The sequence below is a fragment of the Taudactylus pleione genome, unplaced genomic scaffold, assembly GCF_031769625.1.
Source record: "Taudactylus pleione unplaced genomic scaffold, aTauple2 ptg000967l, whole genome shotgun sequence".
In the NCBI taxonomy this organism is placed as follows: Eukaryota; Metazoa; Chordata; class Amphibia; order Anura; family Myobatrachidae; genus Taudactylus; species Taudactylus pleione.
Window position 1 is genome coordinate 8,635,337 of NW_028285368.1, and position 20,016 is coordinate 8,655,352.

A 20,016-nucleotide genomic window follows, 5' to 3' on the forward strand; every position below is an offset into this window, starting at 1 on the left:
AGAGTGAGGTCATTATGTGAACCCACTACTTCTTCCATTTTGTTTTTGAGATGATCTGTTCTATCGACCAAGCCATCTATGGACTGTTGGCATTCTTGAAGGCTCGTGCGGAATTCAGCAGCTACGTTTTTCTTAAACTGCTAGTAACTGCTTCATAGTGCCAACTGTGAGGGCATCACCATCCCCGGGCAAACTCGGAACAGTGGGCCTGATTCAGGGCCGCTCGTTCGCTCTGAGCGATGTTCGCATGCGCAAACCAGTCATTGCATTCGGAAATCGTGTGCTCGCAAAACAGCGAGGGGCTGCTAATTTGATTGACAGAATGTACCGTTTGTGGGTGGTAACAGGGGAAGATGCTTGAAAACGGGGGAGTGGAGATCCGATAGCAGGCGTGCCAAACGGTCAAAAGGGCGTTTAATGGGAGTGCATAATTAGTTAAGGAGCGTCATCGACCACGTCACTTGGTTGTCTTTTTTAGCCTGAACTGCTCGCAGTGATTGCGGTAGGAAAAACCTACCACAAGCACTGCGAGCAGTTCAGATGCCTTTCGATGTACCCGATTAATCTAATAAATACCGGAGATTACGTGTGTTGCGAATGGCAAAGGGGCGTCTTTACAAAATAGCGAGCGCATTTTTCGCTCGCTCAGACATAGGGGGGTCAACAACCCGCAAAGACCAAGCGCTCAATTTAAATAGCCGGCCCGCAAATAGCGTCCGGCTCTGAATCAGGCCCAGAGTCCGTAGGTGTAGTGGAGGGACATATGTTAGAGAAGGTAGCAATATCTTTTTGAGCAGATAGCTGTGCTTTTTAAGTATTTTTTACAGGAGGAGGAGTGGGTTTAAAAAAAAGGCAACCCTAGACACAGATTTCGATACTTTAGCTCTTTTTGGACCCATGATTAGTTGCGGACTCTCTGGTCAACCTTAACTGGGTAATCTACTGCTTAGAAAATTGTTGCAAAAGTATACGGGTTTAGGCTCCACTGTATGTAAAGGTTAGGATAGAAGGCGCATCTGGGTGATAGAAGACTACCTGAATGTTAAATCATTAGAATGGTATCACATAGTCCCACTGGAAAATGCAATACCGCTCATTCACAATGGATACTTTGATATATAAGTTACCAATATGATCTATGTGTATTGTAATGGGCAGTAAAAATCACCATCAGCAGGGAACACTCAGACCATATACATAAAGCACTTCCGACCTTGCAAAGAACTAAAATAATAAGAGAGACAAAAATCATATGGCTTGCCCTTCTAATATGAGGCTGAGGATGGTGAATGTTCCTATATTTTATATATAGGTGTGTGTGTGTATATATATATATATATATATATATGTGTGTGTGTGTGTGTGTGTATATATATATATATATATATATATAATGCTGTAAAGAGTTGTCACTGGTCTGTGACCTCTCAAGCTCTCTCTCTCCCAAATGCTTTAATGCAGCATCTACCAAGATGGTGGCCCACTACAATAGCCAGGTCCCGCTGCCCCCATACCTGCCTGTCCCTTCTAGCAGGAGTCCGCTATCAGTATTGTCCAGTGGATAAAGAAGCAGCTCTCTGCAGCAACCAGGGCCAATTAATCCTCCTCAGCAGCGTGTGTCCAATCCGATGCCGCCTCAGTCTTCGGCTATCTGCCGAAATCCAGACCCCAGCTTCACGTGTCAGTGGGCTGCAACCTGCAATGAGATAGGGGACCTCTTCCGGCTCTGCACACACCACCGACCTCCACCGTATAATACATGGGCACAGTTGAGACACTTCAGGGTAGTGAGGGACTAGAAATAGCCGTCCAGTGGGGTAGAATTCCTCAATCTGGAATGGAGCTCCAGAACAGCGCATCTGTCTCTAATGGCTGCCAGGCCATGTCCCAATACATATATTTTTAAGTTATTGTTTTTACTTGAGAACGTGTTTAATTATCTGTGTAACTATGTTGCTTTATGAGTTTGGAGTTTTTTCAATGTAAATGTATAAAACCAAACTCATCTAACACATGGTAAATGTTTTGCTTTGGTCTTAAATCTTAAAAAATTTATAGGAAAAATATACTTCCCATAAGTATTCATTAGTATTGTATCTGAAAATTTCTTGTTTCTAGTGGCCACTTATAAAAAAAATAACTTTACTGTTGATATGGCTATCTTATAGAATCTACTTTACAATAATTATTGCGATTATTTTTTTTTTTTAATCATTAGACTTTGGACTGGATTCAATTAGCCTCATTCATTTACCGCGCAAGAAAATGGGTGATAGCCTGGACTTTTACGCCAGAGGCTATTTAATTAAAAGCCCTTTTCCTCGTGCTGTAAATCTGCCGCTAATGAGCTTTACCCCATAGTACCCGTAGCTATGGATTAACGTGTTTGTGGCTGTTGCGTTAAGGACAGAAAGCCCTATTTAAGGCAGATTTCTGTTCGAGCCTCAGGAGGAGGTGAACATAAATCTGCATTATGTGGCCGTCTCACTGGCTCTAATTGAATAGCACCAGGCACTGCATTACGGGTATTTAGCCATTCCAGGCTAATTGAATTTGGCCCTTTGGGCATGCTATTGCATTAGCAATCTTTTACCCTCTGTATGGATTATATATGTAGTTAACACCCAATTAAAACTGGTCTTCTAAGAGCCTAAATGGTCTCTCCACAACTGCTAATATTAGGCACTGCCTTTTTATTGTATATAAATGTAACTTACCCTAAACACCTTTAAATGTAGATAAATAATACCGAGTTTGTCCAATGAATAGCCTCCTTCTTGACTCACTTTACATGAGCTGTGCACACAAGAAAAGGAGCATTGTCAACTATATTACAGTAGTTTGTTCTTTGCAAGAATCCAAATAAGTGAGACTCCTTTGTATTGTGTTTTGTTTTTTTCTTTTACTTTGCATTTTACATTTATTTTTTATATAACTTTTTAGTGCCAACAATCTAGTAAAAAAGTTTTAATATATCTTATCTATTAAATTAGTAATTGTCTTTTATTTAGTTCCAATTTATGCTTGCACCTTTTATATTGTGTAATCTAAATAAAGGAAATTTTCACACCTCAACACATATATATATATATTGGACATTTCTCCATTTCCTTTGTGCACAGCTCATGTAAAGTGAGAGTAAAGAGGGAGGTTGTAAATTAAACAGACAACGTTCTGTTCGGAATCTGTTTTGTTTATCCACATTCAAGTTGTTACTGCAAAGTTACATTTATATTCGGGATGAGCGGGTTCGGATTTCTGAAATTTGAACCCCCCCGATCCGAGCCGGGAACAGAGTCAGGCTCGGGTTTTCTCGTCTGACTCGGAACTGAAATTGAGGCAAAACGTCATCATCCCGCCTTCCAGATCTCGCGGGTTTTGGATTCTATAAAAGGTCCTCGCGTCGGTGCCATTTCTCACTCCGGCTGTGGACAGTGAAGAGGGAGGGTGGGAGCTACTGTAGGGCTGGCTGGACTGTGTTGTGCTGCTGTTGTCCACTCAGTCCATAGGGGCTGACTGGGCTGTGTTGTGCTGCTGTTGTCCATAGGGGCTGGCTGGGCTGTGTTGTGCTGCTGTCATAGGGGCTGGCTGGGCTGTGTTGTGCAGTCAGTTGTCCATAGGGGCTGTGTCCACTCCAAAGTCTATAGGGGCTGGCTGGATTGTGTTGTGCAGTGTCCCATAAAGGCTGTAGTCCTAAAGGGGTGCTATAGTGTTGTCCAGGGGGTGATCTGTCCATGAGGGGTGCTCCCCCAAAGTGCACTCCAAAAAAAAAAATTTCTGTGTTTGTGAATCGTGTGCGCACGTGCATCAACAAAGTAGCGCCAAGCGTGCGCCTGTGTCATAAATCAAGGGCCGGCTGACTTGTCTGTTAAAGGGTGCGTAAACCCCAAAGTGCACTCTAAGAAAAATAGAAAATTATTTTCTGTTTGTGAATTGTGTGCACTGTGGTTGCACGTGAATCAACAAAGGAGCAGCGCCAAGCATGCACCTGTGTCCCATAAGTCTGTTAAAGGGTGGTGTAACCCCCAAAGTGCACTCCAAATTTTTTTTTAAATTATTCTTTTCTGTGTTGTGAATTGTGTGCGCTGTAGCCGCACGTCCAACAACAAAGGAGCAGCGCCAAGCGTGCGCCTGTGTCATAAGTCAAGGGCCGGCTGGCTTGACCGTTAAAGGGTGCTGTAACCCCCAAAGTGCACTCCAAAAATGTTTTTTAATTCTTTTCTGTGTTGGTGTGCGCCTTACGTAGGTATCAATCAATATAACATAAATGGAGGACCAAACTTTGTCCCTTAAAAATAAAATAGGGAAAGATCAAGAACCACTTCCTCCTAGTGCTGAAGCTGCTGCCACTAGTCATGACATAGATGATAACATGCCATCAACATCGTATGCCAAGGCCGATGCCCAATGTCATAGTAGAGGGCACATACAATCCCAAATGGCAAAGTTCAGGAAAATGACCTTAAAAAAAACATTTAAATCATCTGAGGAGAAACGTAAACTTGCCAATATGCCATTTATGACACGGAGTGGCAAGTAACGGCTAAGGTCTTTCCCTATGTTCATGACTAGTGGTTCAGCTTCACATGACTATGGAAGCCCTCATCCCGCTAAAAAAAATCAAACGAGTTAAGCTGGCAAAAGCACAGCGAAGAACTGTGTGTTCTAAGAAGATATCACAAATCCCCAAGGAGAGTCCAAGTGTGGTGGTGGTGGTTGCTCCTTTGTTGATGGACGTGCAGCTACAGAGCACACAATTCACAAACACAGAAAATAATTTTTTATTTTTGTTGGAGTGCACTTTGGGGGCTTACACCACTCTTTCAGACAGTGTTTCCCAACCTTGGTCCTCAAGGCACACCAACAGTCCAGATTTTAGTGATTTCCATGCCTCAGCACAGATGGTTAAATCAAAATAACTGAGGTACTAATTAAGACACCTGTGCTCAAGTATGGCTATCCTTTTAACCTGGACTGTTAGTGTGCCTTGAGGACCATGGTTGGGAACCCCTGCTTTAAGAGATGAGCCAGCCGGCCCTATAATTATGGGACACAGGCGCACATTTCGTGCTGCTCCTTTGTTGATTCACATGCAGCCACAGTGCACACAATTCACAAACACAGAAAATCATTTTTTATTTTGTTTGGAGTGCACTTTGGGGGTTACACCTCCCTTTAACAGAAGAGCCAGCCGGCCCTTTACTTATGACACAGGCGCACGCTTGGCGCTGCTCCTTTGTTGATGCACGTGCGGCCACAGTGCACACAATTCACAAACACAGCAAATTATTTTTTATTTTGTTTGGAGTGCACTTTGGGGGTTACAGCACCCTTTAACGCTCAAGCCAGCTGGCCCTTTACTTATGACACAGGCGCACGCTTCACGCTACTTTGTTGATGCACGTGCGGCTACTGTGCACACAATTCACAAACACCCCTGATGCACAGATCACCCCCTGGACAACACTACAGCACCCCTCTAGGACTACAGCCTTTATGGGATACTACACAACACAGTCCAGCCATCCCCTATAGACTTTGAAGTGGACACAGCCCCAATGGACAACTGACTGCACAACACAGCCAAGCCAGCCCCTATGACAGCAGTACAACACAGCCCATCCAGCCCCTGTGGACAACAGCAGCACAACACAGCCCAGTCAGCTCCTATGGACTGAGTGGACACAGCCTCTATGGACAACAGCAGCACAACACAGCCCAGCCAGCCCTAGCTCCCACCCTCCCTCTTCACTCTCCACAGCTGGAGTGTGAAATGGCATCGATGCGGGGACCTTTTATAGAATCCAAAACCCGCGAGATCCAGAAGGCAGGATGATGATGTTTTGCCTCGATTTCAGATCCGAGTCAGGTGGGAAAAGTCAAGCCTGACTCGGATACGACTCGGATCAGGGGGGCTCGGTGGGGTTCGGATTTCAGAAATCTGAACCCGCTCATCCCTAATTTATATACACTAATGTCGACACCAGATATTACCTTGTATTCCATATCCTCTTTGGAAACCATTTGGGAACCTTCCATCTATCTCCTTGGACACGGACTGTAGATCGTTTGGTGACAGCCATTTCTGCTTTGACTTGTGATCTACCTACTTGTTATTAGAAGGGCACAGTCATGCCCTTATATTAAGGCTGCATCTAAAAATTAGGATTTGGGAGTAATCTAAAGCTCCAACTGTCACATTTTTCTGACACTCAATTAGGACCACTTTTCTGCTGTAGTCTATGGTTTTTTTTTTGGGAAGGCAAAACTCAGGGTAGACTTGGGGTTTGTTTTATTAGGCAGCTATTGTGCCAGGGTACATGCTTTTGGGGTTCAGGTAAACTAGAAAGTTACAGTTTTTTAAACTTACCTCAAGTATGCGCCATTGAATAGATAGGACTTTTCAACGAGTTGCGCAACCACAGTAGGAGCCTCCAGGAGGGGGGTGTATGTACTGTGGCTTCAGTGGGAGCACAAACATGGCTGCCTTTAGTTATTAGGCAGCAACATATACAACAGTGATCAGAAAATACGTGCTGTTACAGGCAATGAGGGACTCAGGGAGGACTATGCATAAGGTGCTGACCCAGAGGAGCAGAAGCTGGAGCATGTGCTCCCGACACTGCCCCTCCGATCGCCTCCCCAGTACAAGTGGCACCTCCGATCCTTCCCCAGCACTGGCAGCACCTACCTAATCAACCCCCCATTCCAAATGGCACCTCCGATTTCCCCTCCCCCTGTACAGGCACTGGCAGCACCTGCACCCAGGACAAGAAGTGCAAGCGGTACCTCCAATCCCCCCCACTCCATGTGGCACCTGCACCTTATCTACAAGCAGCAGAATCAGGTGTCAGGGGAGCTGTGTGTCGTGCAGCCCTCTTCCCAGTCACCGGTGTCTACATTCTCCCTGTGGCTGCTGATAGCACCCTCCATCACTGGATATAGCAGCTGACAGTGGAAGCCCTGCCCCCTGGCTGACACAATGCTGCGATTCACGGGTGTATCGGCAGGGGGAGAGGCCTAAAGCCGTGGCGTGCCTGCCCCTATTTGAAGCCTGTCCTGCTGCTGTACATAGAGGTAGGTAGGAAAGTGTGTGCAGACGCATGCTCTCTCCTCCATACCCCTGCCTGCACACCCACCACCCTTCTGTGCCCCTGCTCCCACTACCTCCTGTATCCCCCTGCACCCCCTTCTCTGTGCCAATGCCCCCCTCTCTGTGCCAATGTCCCCACTACCTATTTTTCTATACACCCCTTTCCTCTTTGTCCCTGTCCCCACTATCTCCTCTATACCCCTGTGCCCCCCTCTCCTTTTTGCCCCATCACCTCTAGGGGCCACCTCTCTTCTGTGCCCCTGCTCCCACTACCCCCTCTATGCCAGCACCCCCCTGTCTTCTGTGCCCAAGCTCCCACTATGCCCTCTTTACTACACCACTATCCTCTGTGCCCTTGCCCTAATTAGCTCCTCTATACTCCTACACACCCCCTCCTCTGTGCCCCTTCCCTCACTACACCCCTATCCTTTGCATGTGCCTCTATGCCCCTGCTCCCACTTATGTACTGCTGCATCTCCTCCTCTGTGCACATGCACTCCCTATCCTCTGTGCTCCTGCCTCATCTATGGCCCCTTCTCTGTGCCCCTGCCCAAACTACTGCCTCTTTACGCAAGCACCCACTCTCTTCTGTGCCCCTGCTCCCACTACCCCCTCTATACCCCTACACCCACTCTCCTCTGTGCCCCTGCCCCCATTAGCGCCTCTATACTCCTGCACACCCCCTCCTCTATACCCCTGCATTCTCTTCTTTGCCCGTGCCGCTATGTCCCCTCAGATCTGTGCCCCTGCCCCCTCTACCTCCTCTATACCCCTGCACCCCCTCTCCTCTATGCCCCTGCTCCCATTGCTTCTTATATACCACCCCACCCCCCTCTCCTCTCTATCCCTGCAAACCTTCTCTGTGCCCATGCCCCCACTACCTCCTCTATATGCCAGCACCCCCTTCTGTGCCCCTGTCCCCTCTATACCCCTACACACCCTCTCCTTTTTTCCCCTTCCCCCATTAGCTCCTCTATACCCCTACACCATCTCTCCTGTGTGCCGCCGACCACACTAGCGCCTCTATATCCCTACAAACCCTGTTCTCTGTGCCCCTGCCCCCACTACCCCCTCTATACCCCTGCATCTATCCTTTGCCCATGGACCTCTCCTCTGTGCCCCTGTTCCCACTAACTCTTATATACTGCCACACCCCCTCTCCTCTGCCCCCACTATCCTCTCTATACCCCTGCACCCCCTCTCTTCTGTGCCCCTGCACCTACTACCCCCTCTATACCCCTACACCCCCCTCTCTTTGCCACTGCCCCATTAGCTCCTCTATACCCCTGCAAACCCCCTCCTCCATGGCTTGCAACATCATTGCCTTGTCCCCTCATCATCGTCCCATATAAGCCAGCACGTGGAGGTTGTATGGCAGTCCGACGGCTGGGAGGGAGCAATAAGAGATCCTGAAGAAAGAAGATGTCTGAAGTCCTAGGGGGCTGTGGCCATGCAAAAGAGCTGACACAGGCTGCCGCCCACTAGGTGAAGATCCCGAAGCCCTGGTGGGTTGTTGCCTGCCAGGCGAAGACTCCAAAGCCCTGGCGTGTTGGAGCCCACCAGGCAAAGGCTCCAAAGCCCTGGAGGGTTGGTGCCCGACAGGTGAAGATGCCGAAGTTCTGGGGTGGCGGTGGCCATTAAAAAGAGCATAAAGGCCGCTGCCACCCAGGTGAAGGTGCAGATAAAATAAATTTTATTTATAAAAATGGTGTCTGTTCATTTTAATATTTCTTTTACAGGTGTACTACAGGTACCAGTGCGCCCAAAATTCCCCGCTTCCTTGTACTTGTGGTTTTCCAAGTACCAGCATGCGGGGGAGGCTTGCTGGGACCTATATGTCACCTGCAAAAGAAAATAGTCTTTAAAATGCACTGCATATTACACAATCAACCCAGCACCCACTGCCCAGGGGTGTCGGGGATAGCCCCGGGATATCAGCCTGGGGTGCCCTGGAAAGGGGGACCCAGTTATTGGGGGGCTCCCCAGGGAACCCCGGCTTGGGCTGACTAGTGGTCAGGGATAATGCTGTGGATGGGGGGGCCCGGTGAAAGGGCTCCCCTAGCTGTGGCATTAGCCCCCCTGCTAGAAATAGTCCGGTGCTGGTTCTGGTAAATATAGGGGGGCCCTGCTCATTTTTTCCCCTGTATTTCCAAAACCAGGACTGGATCAGAGCCCAGTGCTGGTTACGCAAAGTACAGGGGATCACTATGTCATTTGTCCCCTGTATTTTGGAAACCAGGCCTGGTTCTCACTAGCCCACTGCTGGTTGTGCTTAAGTATGGGGGACCCCTATGTCGTTTGTCCCCTGTATTTATGCACAACCAGGACTGGCCCTTAAAAGCCCGGGGCTGGTTGTGCTTCAAGGGGAGTAGGTCACATCACAAAATCAACCCAGCACCCACAGCCCAGGGGTGCTGAGGATAGCCCTGGGCTATCAGTTTAGGCTGGGGTGCCATGAAGAGGGGGACCCCTTTATTGGGAGGTTCCCCAGGGATCTCCGGCCTGGGCTGACTAGCGGTCAGGGTTAATGCTTCAGCTGGGGGGCCTGGTGAAAGGGCTCCCCTGGCTGTGGCATTACCCCCCACTAGTAAAAGTCTGATGCTGGTACTGAAGAATACAGGGGGATCCTACTCATATTTCCCCCATGTATTTTCAGAACCAGGACCGGATCAGAGCCCAGTGCTGGTCGCGCAAAGTACAGGGGAGCCCTACGTAATTTGTTCCCCATATTTTGACAACCAGGGCTGGTTCTCACTAGCTCGGTGCTGGTTGTGCTTAAGTACAAGGGACCCCTATGTCATTTGTCCCCTGTATTTAAGCACAACCAGGTCTGGTCATTAAAAGCCCAGTGCTGGTTGTGTTTTGGGGGGGATGGGGCACCTTTTTTTTTATTTTACACATTCAATTTTTAACATAGATGGAAAAATGGATCTCTCTGCTGCATTCGTGCATCTTTGACTTATTAATTTTATTTTCTCAGGTGCATGCGCAGTACCGGTGAGCCTTCTGTCGCCCGCTGATGCCCCCTTTGCACTGCACTGCTCTGCACCACCGCTGCTTCCAGTCATCTCGCACTCTGCACCTCCCAAACCACCTCCTGTGTGCTGGCCCCACTTCCACCTGCGCTAGTGTACCATTTTGTTGCCATTCTCCCCTGCAGGTGGCCCGGTTTGCACCTCCAAACCCTGTTAGTTAATGAATTTTAAAAAAGCTATGAAATTCCATAGACAAACCTTACGGTTTCACATATCCAATTAAGGCTTCTTAGATATTATCTGAAATTTCACAAAACCTTCTAAATTTGTGCCACTCAAACTAAAAAAAGCAATGAAATTATGATCATTAAGGCTGACGCTGTAATGGATGTGATCCTTGCACAATACAGATATGATATGCCATCACACCCTGTGGTTAACTGCAGATTCAGCACTCTCACAGACTGAGATTGCTGTCACTCACAAAATGGTGCAGCTGCTAATTCACAGAATTATTGGAATACACACATGCAGTCTATGCAACTGAGGTCTGAGCAGTTATGTGGCACACACATTCCACTCAGTGCCCACAATCTTCCCATTCATTTACCACAACAATCCCACTGGGTTCCAACATCCTTGTTACTCCATACATCCATCTCATTTAGAATACACATTCAGCTACTTAATTTCTAAAACTATCATACTCTGTCTATGCATGTACACTTACTGATCATAATTTCATTGCTTTTTTTTTTAGTTTGAGTGGCACAAATTCAGATGGTTTTGTGAAATTCCAGAAGCCTTAATGGGACAAGTGAAACCGTAAGGTTTTTTTGTCTATGGAATATTTATATATATATATATATATATATATATATATATAAAAATATAAAAAATCATGCTTGAACTGTATCCAAAGAAACAGGCAGCACCAACCAGCACACCAGCTTTGTAGCAAAAAAGACTTTTATTTCAATGCAAAAAAGGCATATAGCTGCATTCCATCAATGTAAATAGCATATTGCTGTAAGTATAGGCATATTGATAGCTCCCAGCCCTACAGCTGTTTCGGTGTTGCCACTTTCCTCAAGGGTCAGCTATGCCAACTATAGCAACAAACACCCTTAAATACCTAACACCCACATAGTGAGTACTCTCACCTGTGCGCGCACCTGCCATGCATCACCTCCCATCAGACCGGCCATCTCATCCCAAAAGACGGAACCCCTGCAATCACACCATGATCCACATGGGGAGACGCAGTCCTCCGCCAAACCGGAAGTGACGCGCCGGACACGGCGGAACTCCTGAGGCTTCCTCACCAACAACCATCATCCACAGGGTTCTGTCTAACACTAAGCGGCAACCAAATCTCTATCATCCTAACCCAATACAGACATAGCCACTAGCGTTCCATCACCATAGCAACTGGAGGCACTCAACTCAAAGAGCTACCCTCTAGCGCTGTTCATCGGACGCTGCAGCAATACATAATTACAAACAATGGACCAATTATACCCACCAATACAATAAAAATACCCATACAATAAAATGCATTACAATAAATGCATTCTGCGCCCCATCTATTAAACACCCATGTTGATGCCTGGTATCCTAATGTTATAAATAACCTATTGGGAAACAGTATAAAGTTATTATCAAACAAAAGGGGGAACAGTTATAGTCTGCATGAAATTCAAATTCTAAAAACATAACACTTCCAATATAGTTCCATGCCACCTTAACTAGTGTATATAAATGACCATCAATTCTAATAAATCAAGTGCACATTTTAACAGAATGGATCAAGTTGAAAAAGGAATGCAATGTGCATAAACAATCCAAAGTTTCCTTCTGCACATGTTAATGTGTCTAATCTCACTCAAAGCTTACACAAAATGTTAGAAACGTGAACTCATCCCTATAAATTTTATACGTCTATACTTATTACACATATAATCTATATATGAGGTTTTTTACTGTGAGACCTATTTTAAGAGAAGGGATGAACATAAAAATATAGTTGTGGTATGAAAATAAAGGTCTTACCATGTAGATGTGCCAGTCGAGAGAGAAATGAGTTTGGGGCAACTGTTCGGGCGGAGCAAAGTTCCCATGTAAAGTAGTGTGTGGGTTTTGTAGTTCCACAGGATCTGGAGGGCCACATGTTGAATATCCCTGATGTACACCATAAACATTCTTGCATAAACATATGCACACTCTTCTACTGGTAGACCGAGCCTTAACATGGTCAAAGCAGCCTTTATGACTACTCAGGTGATCATCACTATACTGGACCAAGGTACCAAAGTAAACGTGCCTCTAAAACTATTAATATTAGAGATGAGCAGTTCGGATTCTGTGGAATCCGAACCGCTCAGAACAGTAGGGATCCAAGTCCACCCGAGCCAAGGCTTGAGTGTTCCCATCGACTCTGATCCCCACTGCGAGCCTGATGTCAGCATCGGATGTCCAGAGACACAAGTGGCTGTGACAGTGTAATGGGGCACACTAACTGCAAGAAGTGGCTGTGTGTAAAAAAAAATAAAAAAATAAAAATAGCCCTCTGTGTATAAGAAATACAAGCACCGTGACTTTGTGGGCCATAGCCCTCTGTGTATAAGAAATACAAGCACCATGACTTTGTGGGCCATAGCCCTCTGTGTATAAGAAATACAAGCACCGTGACTTTGCGGGCCATAGTCCTCTGTGTATAACAAATACAAGCACCGTGACTTTGTGGGCCATAGTCCTCTGTGTATAAGAAATACAAGCACTGTGACTTTGCGGGCCATAGTCCTCTGTGTATAACAAATACAAGCACCGTGACTTTGTGGGCCATAGCCCTCTGTGTATAAGAAATACAAGCACCGTGACTTTGCGGGCCATAGTCCTCTGTGTATAACAAATACAAGCACCGTGACTTTGTGGGCCATAGTCCTCTGTGTATATCAAATAGAAGCACCGTGACTTTGTGGGCAGTAGCCTTCTGAGTTTTCATCATTATGGATCATGACAACCAACCGAGTGTAGAGCAGAAGCAGCAAGAAAATGCTATCAGTGCAGCTGCTGGAACCAGTCAAGATGACAATACTAGTCATTTACTATCATCTAAAACTGATGCTCTAGGGTGTAAAGTCTTTATAAAATTAGGGTATCTGACAACAAAAAAAACAAAATCGAGATTTCACACGGGTAAACAAAAAAAACCTCTAAAGGTTACTGCAGAAAAACAGAAAATTGGCAATATACCATTCACCACATGCAGTGGCAAGGAAAGGCTCAGGTCTTGGCCTTTATTTCTTAAGCTGCATAACACATGTAAAGATTTTCTGTCCAACCATCCAACTAGTTGATTGGTTGGAATGAAAATCTGGTAACGTATGGGAGTAACTGATGATCAGCAATTTGCTCCTAAATGCCAGAAAACAGATGAAAATGGTCGTCAGACGAGTTTGTTAAATGTTTGATCTAAACAATTTGTTCAAACAGCAGTTTTTGTCCATTTTCCGGTGTTTGGGAGCAAATTGCTGATTGTCATTTGCTTTCATATCTTACCAGATTTTCATTCCAACCAATCAACTAGTTGGCTGGTTGGACAGAACATCTTTACGTGTGTATGCAGCTTTAGTGGTCATTCTGCACCTGTCAGTGAAGCATCTTCTGCCTCTCTTGATGACAATGAAAGAGCTGTTAGAAGAAGTGTAAAAAACTTAAAACCACTAAGACAGTAGATCAAACTGTGCATTCACAAACACAAATGTCAGAAATCCCTGAGGAGAGTCTAAGTGTGTGCATGAGTGCTATGTGTGAGCCTGACCTTTCAGAGGAGCCTCCTTCCATAGTTTCTGCTCCCTTTATATTTGTGGGGATGAGGAGCATTGCTGATGACATATAAATTGAGGATGTCAACGTGGAATTACAAGAGGATGAGGGGGATATTTCTGTATCTGATGCTGGCACTAATAAGGACCAAGAAATCCACATCTTATGTCTGGAATTATTTTTTACCAAATCCTGACAACATTTGTCAAGCCATTTGTAGCCGTTGTGGAACCACAGTAAGTAGAGGTAGGGACGTAAAGCATTTAGGAACCTCCACGTTTTTACGTCATCTGCAGCAAGCTCATGACAAGTATTTTATAGCATCAGAAACTGGTGCTAAAAATAACAAGCAGCAGTCCAGCATCAGCTATCTCACTTCGTTCTTCTAGATCCAAGCATCTGCAATCTCCTCCACCAACACTCTCATCCACAATATCCTCAGTAATGATCAGAGGTAGTCCAGCATACAATTTGCTAGGTGACTCATCCCCTTTCCAGAACTTCTTACAAGAATCTGTGAGCACTAACCCTGCTGCTGGGGGTGGATCTTCATCCCAGAAGTGGCCCAAAAAGACTACTAGTAGTAGTTTAAGAAAAAAAACAATTGACTGTTAAAGAATCTCTTGCAAGGGAAAGCAAGTATGACAGCTCTCACCCTGTTGCACAGCGGATCACTGATGCTATGACGGCTATTCTAGTATTAGATCTGTGTCCAATATCTGCAATTAATGCAGTGGGATTTACACAGTTAATTGAGGTCCTGTGTCCCCGATTCCAAATTCCATCTCTGTTTCATTTTACCCAAAAAGCCATTCCTCGGCTGTACAAGGACGTTAAAACAGAGCCTAAATATTGGCCTGCAGAATGCTATTGTACCCACTGTCCACTTAACCACAGATATGTGGACAAGCGGTAGTGGGCAAACTAAAGATTACATGACTGTGACAGCCCACTGGGTGGGTGAATCGCCTTCAGCAGCAGCAGAAGCAGTATCTAACAAACAACACCAGCTCATTCAGAGGCAGGCAACCCTGTGCATCACCGGATTCAATAAGAGGCATACCGCTGACAACCTCTTAGAAAAACAAGGAGATGTCATGGAAACATGGCTTACCCCACCTGGACTCTCCTTAGAATTTGTGATTTCTGACAACGCTGCAAATATTGTGAAAGCATTACAGCTGGGTGAATTCGAACACATACCCTGTTTTGCTCACTCAATCAACTTAGTGGTGCAGGGTTTTTTAAAAAAAATGTGCCCTGCCATCAACTGAAGCAAGAAGTGGTAACGAGGTGGAACTCCACCCTTTATATGCTTCAGCGGATGGAGGAGCAGCAAAAAGCCATCCATAGCTATACGACAAGCCATGACATTGGGAGAGGAGGAGGAATGTACCTTAGCCCAGCACAGTGGAGAGTACTTTCTGTCTTTTGCAAGGTGCTCAAACCATTTGAAGTTGCCACATGTGAAGTGAGTGCTGACACTGCTAGCTTGAGTAAGGTGATTCCCCTGATTAGGCTTTTGAAAAATTTGCTGAAGAAATTGAAGGAGGAGATTAAACAAAGTGATTCCGCAAAGTATTCTGGACTGATAGATAAAGTCTCTTTATTTGCTTCGCCAGGATCCACGGGTGGCCAAGATCTTGAAATCTGATCATTATATTTTAGCAACCAGGTTTGTTGTATGCTGTTTCTTTCTTTATAACTGACCCAGATCTTAAAAGATCCAAAGCGCTCCTGGTGAGCAAGCTGGCAGCTGAAGGGACACATGGCACTACGATGATGTCTCCTCCTCCGGTTTGTCCAGCAGCAGCCAGAAAATTTTTTCCCAAAAGACTCAGTGGTGATGCAGATAAGTCAAGTTAACATTTTGACATCTGGTCGGGTCTAAAAGAATTGCCCAACACCAGTGACACCTCTACCGTAACTCCATCTAATACGATTACCATCTAAAGGATGGTGGAGGATTATTTTCAGGACACATGTAGACAAGTAGAATTAAAAAAAAGCCCAGTTTATGTGATTTTAGCTTTTTTTTGTAAATTTTTGTAAAAAATCCAAATCCAAAGCCAGTCACCACAGTTTGGTAAATCCAAAGCCGGATGACGAATTAGAACCAAATCCGGCAAAAATGGTCCGGCGCACATCCCTATTTAATATGGGGCATTTCTTGCAAAAGACAAAACAATTTGAAAAGTGTTTTTTATTTTTCAGCACATGTATTAGGTTAGTTCACAGGTTCTCAAACTCGGTGTCAGGATCTGCAGCTTCTAGCCTAAAGCACTGCATTAATTACTGCCTGTCTGTGTGCAGTGTCAGCTGCATGCTAATTAATTCCCCTGTCTGTGCACAGGTGCACACTGGTCTATCATTAAGGTAGACTTGCTCTGTTTGGGCCTTGTTCCTGTTAAATTCTAGCCAGTCCATTACTCCATGCCGGTGATAGAAGTTTTTTCGTACTTCTGGTTCCTGTATCCTGCATGTCAGTCAAGTTCCTGAGTCAGTCTAGCTGTGTTTTGTGTGTGCCGTTTACTCCATCCAGGCGGTTCCACCTGCATCCCATTCACATGTGCTGCTTGTACCATCTGGGCAGCATGGAGCGCTTCCTATTCCAGAAGTGTCCAGTGGCCAGTGTCATCCCGGCGGCACTGGTAGCAGCTCTGCGTTCTAGGTGCGCAACCTCACACACAGTCACTAGTGTCATCCCGGTGACACTGGTAGCCACTCTGCATTCCAGGTGCACTATTAAGCACACTGTCGCCAGTGTCATCCCGGCGGTACTGGTTGCAGCCCCACATTCTGTTGCATACCTCACCTGAGTGTCATCAGCCCATCGGCTGCAATGGTACTGGGGCCCCAGGTCACAATCAGCCCTCAAGGCTGCTGCAACAGCCCAAAGGCTGCTTTACACCATTAATCCCTTGGCCACAACTATAAAGGCACAATCAGCCCCCAAGGCTGCTCCAACAGCCCAAAGGCTGCTTCACACCATCAGTCCCTTGGCCACGACTATAAAGGCCACAATCAGCCCCCAAGACTTCTCCTTCAGCCCACAGACTGCGTCACACCTCTTGCCTTCAGTACAATACATTCCAGCCCTCAAGGCTGTCATCAGTTGGCTCTACATTTATACCATTGATTCCCTCCAGGAATCATAACATTATCACCGGCTATAAAAATTTGTACCGCCGCGGATCGTGATCATGGAGCCAGGTCAGAACCTAGCTCAAATTCTGGCTGCCCAAATACAGGGCCTAACACAAAAGATCCAGGAACTTTCTCTCCAGGTAGAAGAGACACATCAGCTCCCCCCTAGGTTTCTGTTTCTGCCTCAGCTCAGCCCCTCGAACCTAAACTCAATCTGCCAGATCATTTTCCTGGCAACCGTAAGGACTTTCTTAACTTCTGAGAAAGCTGCAAACTATACTTCAGGCTTAGACCCGCTTCTTCTGGATCAGAGACTCAATGGGTCAGAATTATTATTTCCTTGCTCCAAGGTGATCCTCAGACCTGGGCCTTTGGTCTGCCTCTGGCTCATAGTGCTGTGCAGATGGTGGATGCTTTCTTCACCACTCTAGGCCTCCTCTATGATGACCCAGACAAGGCAGCTTTAGTAGAGTCAAAACTCCGGTCCCTGTCACAAAATCAAAGAGCTGCAGAGGATTACTGCACAGAGTTTCGTAATTGGGTGAATGACTCTGTTTGGAAAGACCCTGTGCTGCGAAGTCAATTCCGCCTTGGTCTCTCGGACCAGATTAAAGATATCCTTGTCCAGCATACCGTTCCAGAGACATTGGATAGTCATTCGTATTGACCGCCGCATCCGAGAACATAGAATGGAGAAGGAGCTTCCTACACCTGCTCCTCTGTCTCCAGTTTGGTAACTCAGCCAGATCCTGGAGAGCCTATGCAGTTGGGTGCCTATCGACTCACGGCTGAAGAGAAATGAAGATGACGCTCCCAGGGCTTCTGCCTATACTGTGGAGGAAAAGGGCATACAGCCTTGAATTGTTCTGTTAAATTGGGAAAAGGCAGGGTCTAGGTGTCATAGGAGAGCTACACCTAGGCCTTGCATCTGTCTCTCCCGCAAATTCAGTCCTAATCCCCAACATTATTCAAGGAAAAGGCAGCAAAGTTTCTGTTCCAGCATTCTTAGCAGTGCAGCAGGGAATTTTATGGACATCTCCTTCTTCTAATCATTGGGACTAGCATCTGAACCTTTAACACAACCTCTCTCGGTAGTTGGGCTAAATGGAGAAGAACGTTCCAGAGTTGTCGTGGTCTCTCAAACATCTCCCATTCAGTTTTCCATCGGGGCCCTACATTCTGAGGAGATCACGTTCTTATTACTCCAGTGTCCACTGGCTCAGTTAGTGTTGGGTCTTCCTTGGCTCAGAAGACACAACCCTGTCATCAACTGGCCGACTAAAGAAATTCTCCAGTGGAGTGATTCCTGTACCTCTACCTCTACCTGCCTGTTTGCCTAGCTGCTATCCAATCCGAATCAGCTTCCAGGATTCCGACTCTAATCAGGACTTGGCAGAAGTCTTTTCTAAAAAGAAGGCAGACACCCTAAGCTTCCCAAAGGCAGACTCTATGCTCTTTCCCTTCCTGAAAGCAAGGCTATGGAAGAATCCTATCCAGGACACTTTGGAGAAGGGATTCATTCAGCCTTCCAAATCACCGGTCAGAGCAGGCTTCTTGTTTATGCAAAAGAACGATGGCTCTCTTCGATCGCGCATTGACTTTCGAGGTTTGAATAATACCACAGTGAAGAACTCCTATCCATTGCCCTTGATTTCTGTGTTATTCGATCAGCTCTGGGGGGTCTCCATCTTCTTCAAGATATAATCTGGTCCGCATTAGAGAAGGTGACGAGTGGAAAACAGCCTTTAACACCCATTCCGGCCATTATAAATACCTGGTGATGCCATTCGGCCTGTTAAACGCCCCAGCTGTATTCCAGGACTTCATTAATGATGTGTTGAGGGAGTATCTCGGGGAATTCGCGGTGGTCTATCTTGATGATATCATAATTTATTCCAGCTCCCTGGAGGAACACCGCAAGCACGTGAGACTGGTGCTACGTAAACTCCCGGAGAACCAGTTATATGCGAAAACCTGAGAAGTGCGACTTTGAAGATCAAGAAGTGTCATTCCTGGGGTACATTATCTCCTCTCAAGGATTTTCAATGGATCCGAGCAAGTCAAGGCCATCTTAGATTGGGTTAAGCACACCAATCTAAAAGCTAACAAAGCTTCCTTGGTTTTGCCAATTATTATAGGAGATTTATTGACTCCTTCTCGTCCATAGTTGCACCTATTGTGGAGCTTACCAGGAGAGGAGCGGACGTAGCAAACTGGCCAGCCACAGCTCTTCAAGCTTTTGACTCCTTAAAGATTGCCTTTACCTCTGCTCCAGTTCTTCGGCATCCTAATACTGACCTCCAATTTGTTGTCAAAGTAGACGCCTCAGAGATCGGTGTGGGGGCCGTACTGTCTCAGAAGGATCCTGAAGATGGCAAACTCCATCCCTGCACTCATTTTTGTAGGGAATCATGAGTTGTTGGCTGTCAAGTGGGCATTTGAGGATGCAGGCACTGGCTGGAAGGAGCGAATCATGTCGTCACGGTGCTCACTGATCATAAAAATCTTTCTTATATTGAGACCGCCAAAGGGTTGAATGCCAGACAGGCTCGGTGGGCATTATTTTTTACAAGAATGTTAAGGCAGATGCGCTGTCTTGCATTTTTCATCCAGTTCAGTGACTCATCAGACTGGAAGAAACCATCATCCCTACCTCTATTATCCATTTCGCTGTGATCAGGGATGTTGCGGATCTTATTTGTACCTGTCAGTCGGAAGCTCCAGCAGAAACGCCACAGAGGGTCTTGTTTGGAAAGCGGTGATATTGGACTTCCATTCTTCCAAGCCGTCAGTGCATCCAGGAATTGCAAAAACTACAGAGTTGCTGTCCCGTGTGGTCTGGTGGCAATCTATGGGTCAAAATACTTGGAATTTCATTTTGGCTTGTGCTGTCTGTGCTCGCAACAAGTCTCCTAGCACAGCTCCATCTGGGCTCCTGCTTCCTCTTCTTACTCCTTCCATGCCGTTGACCCA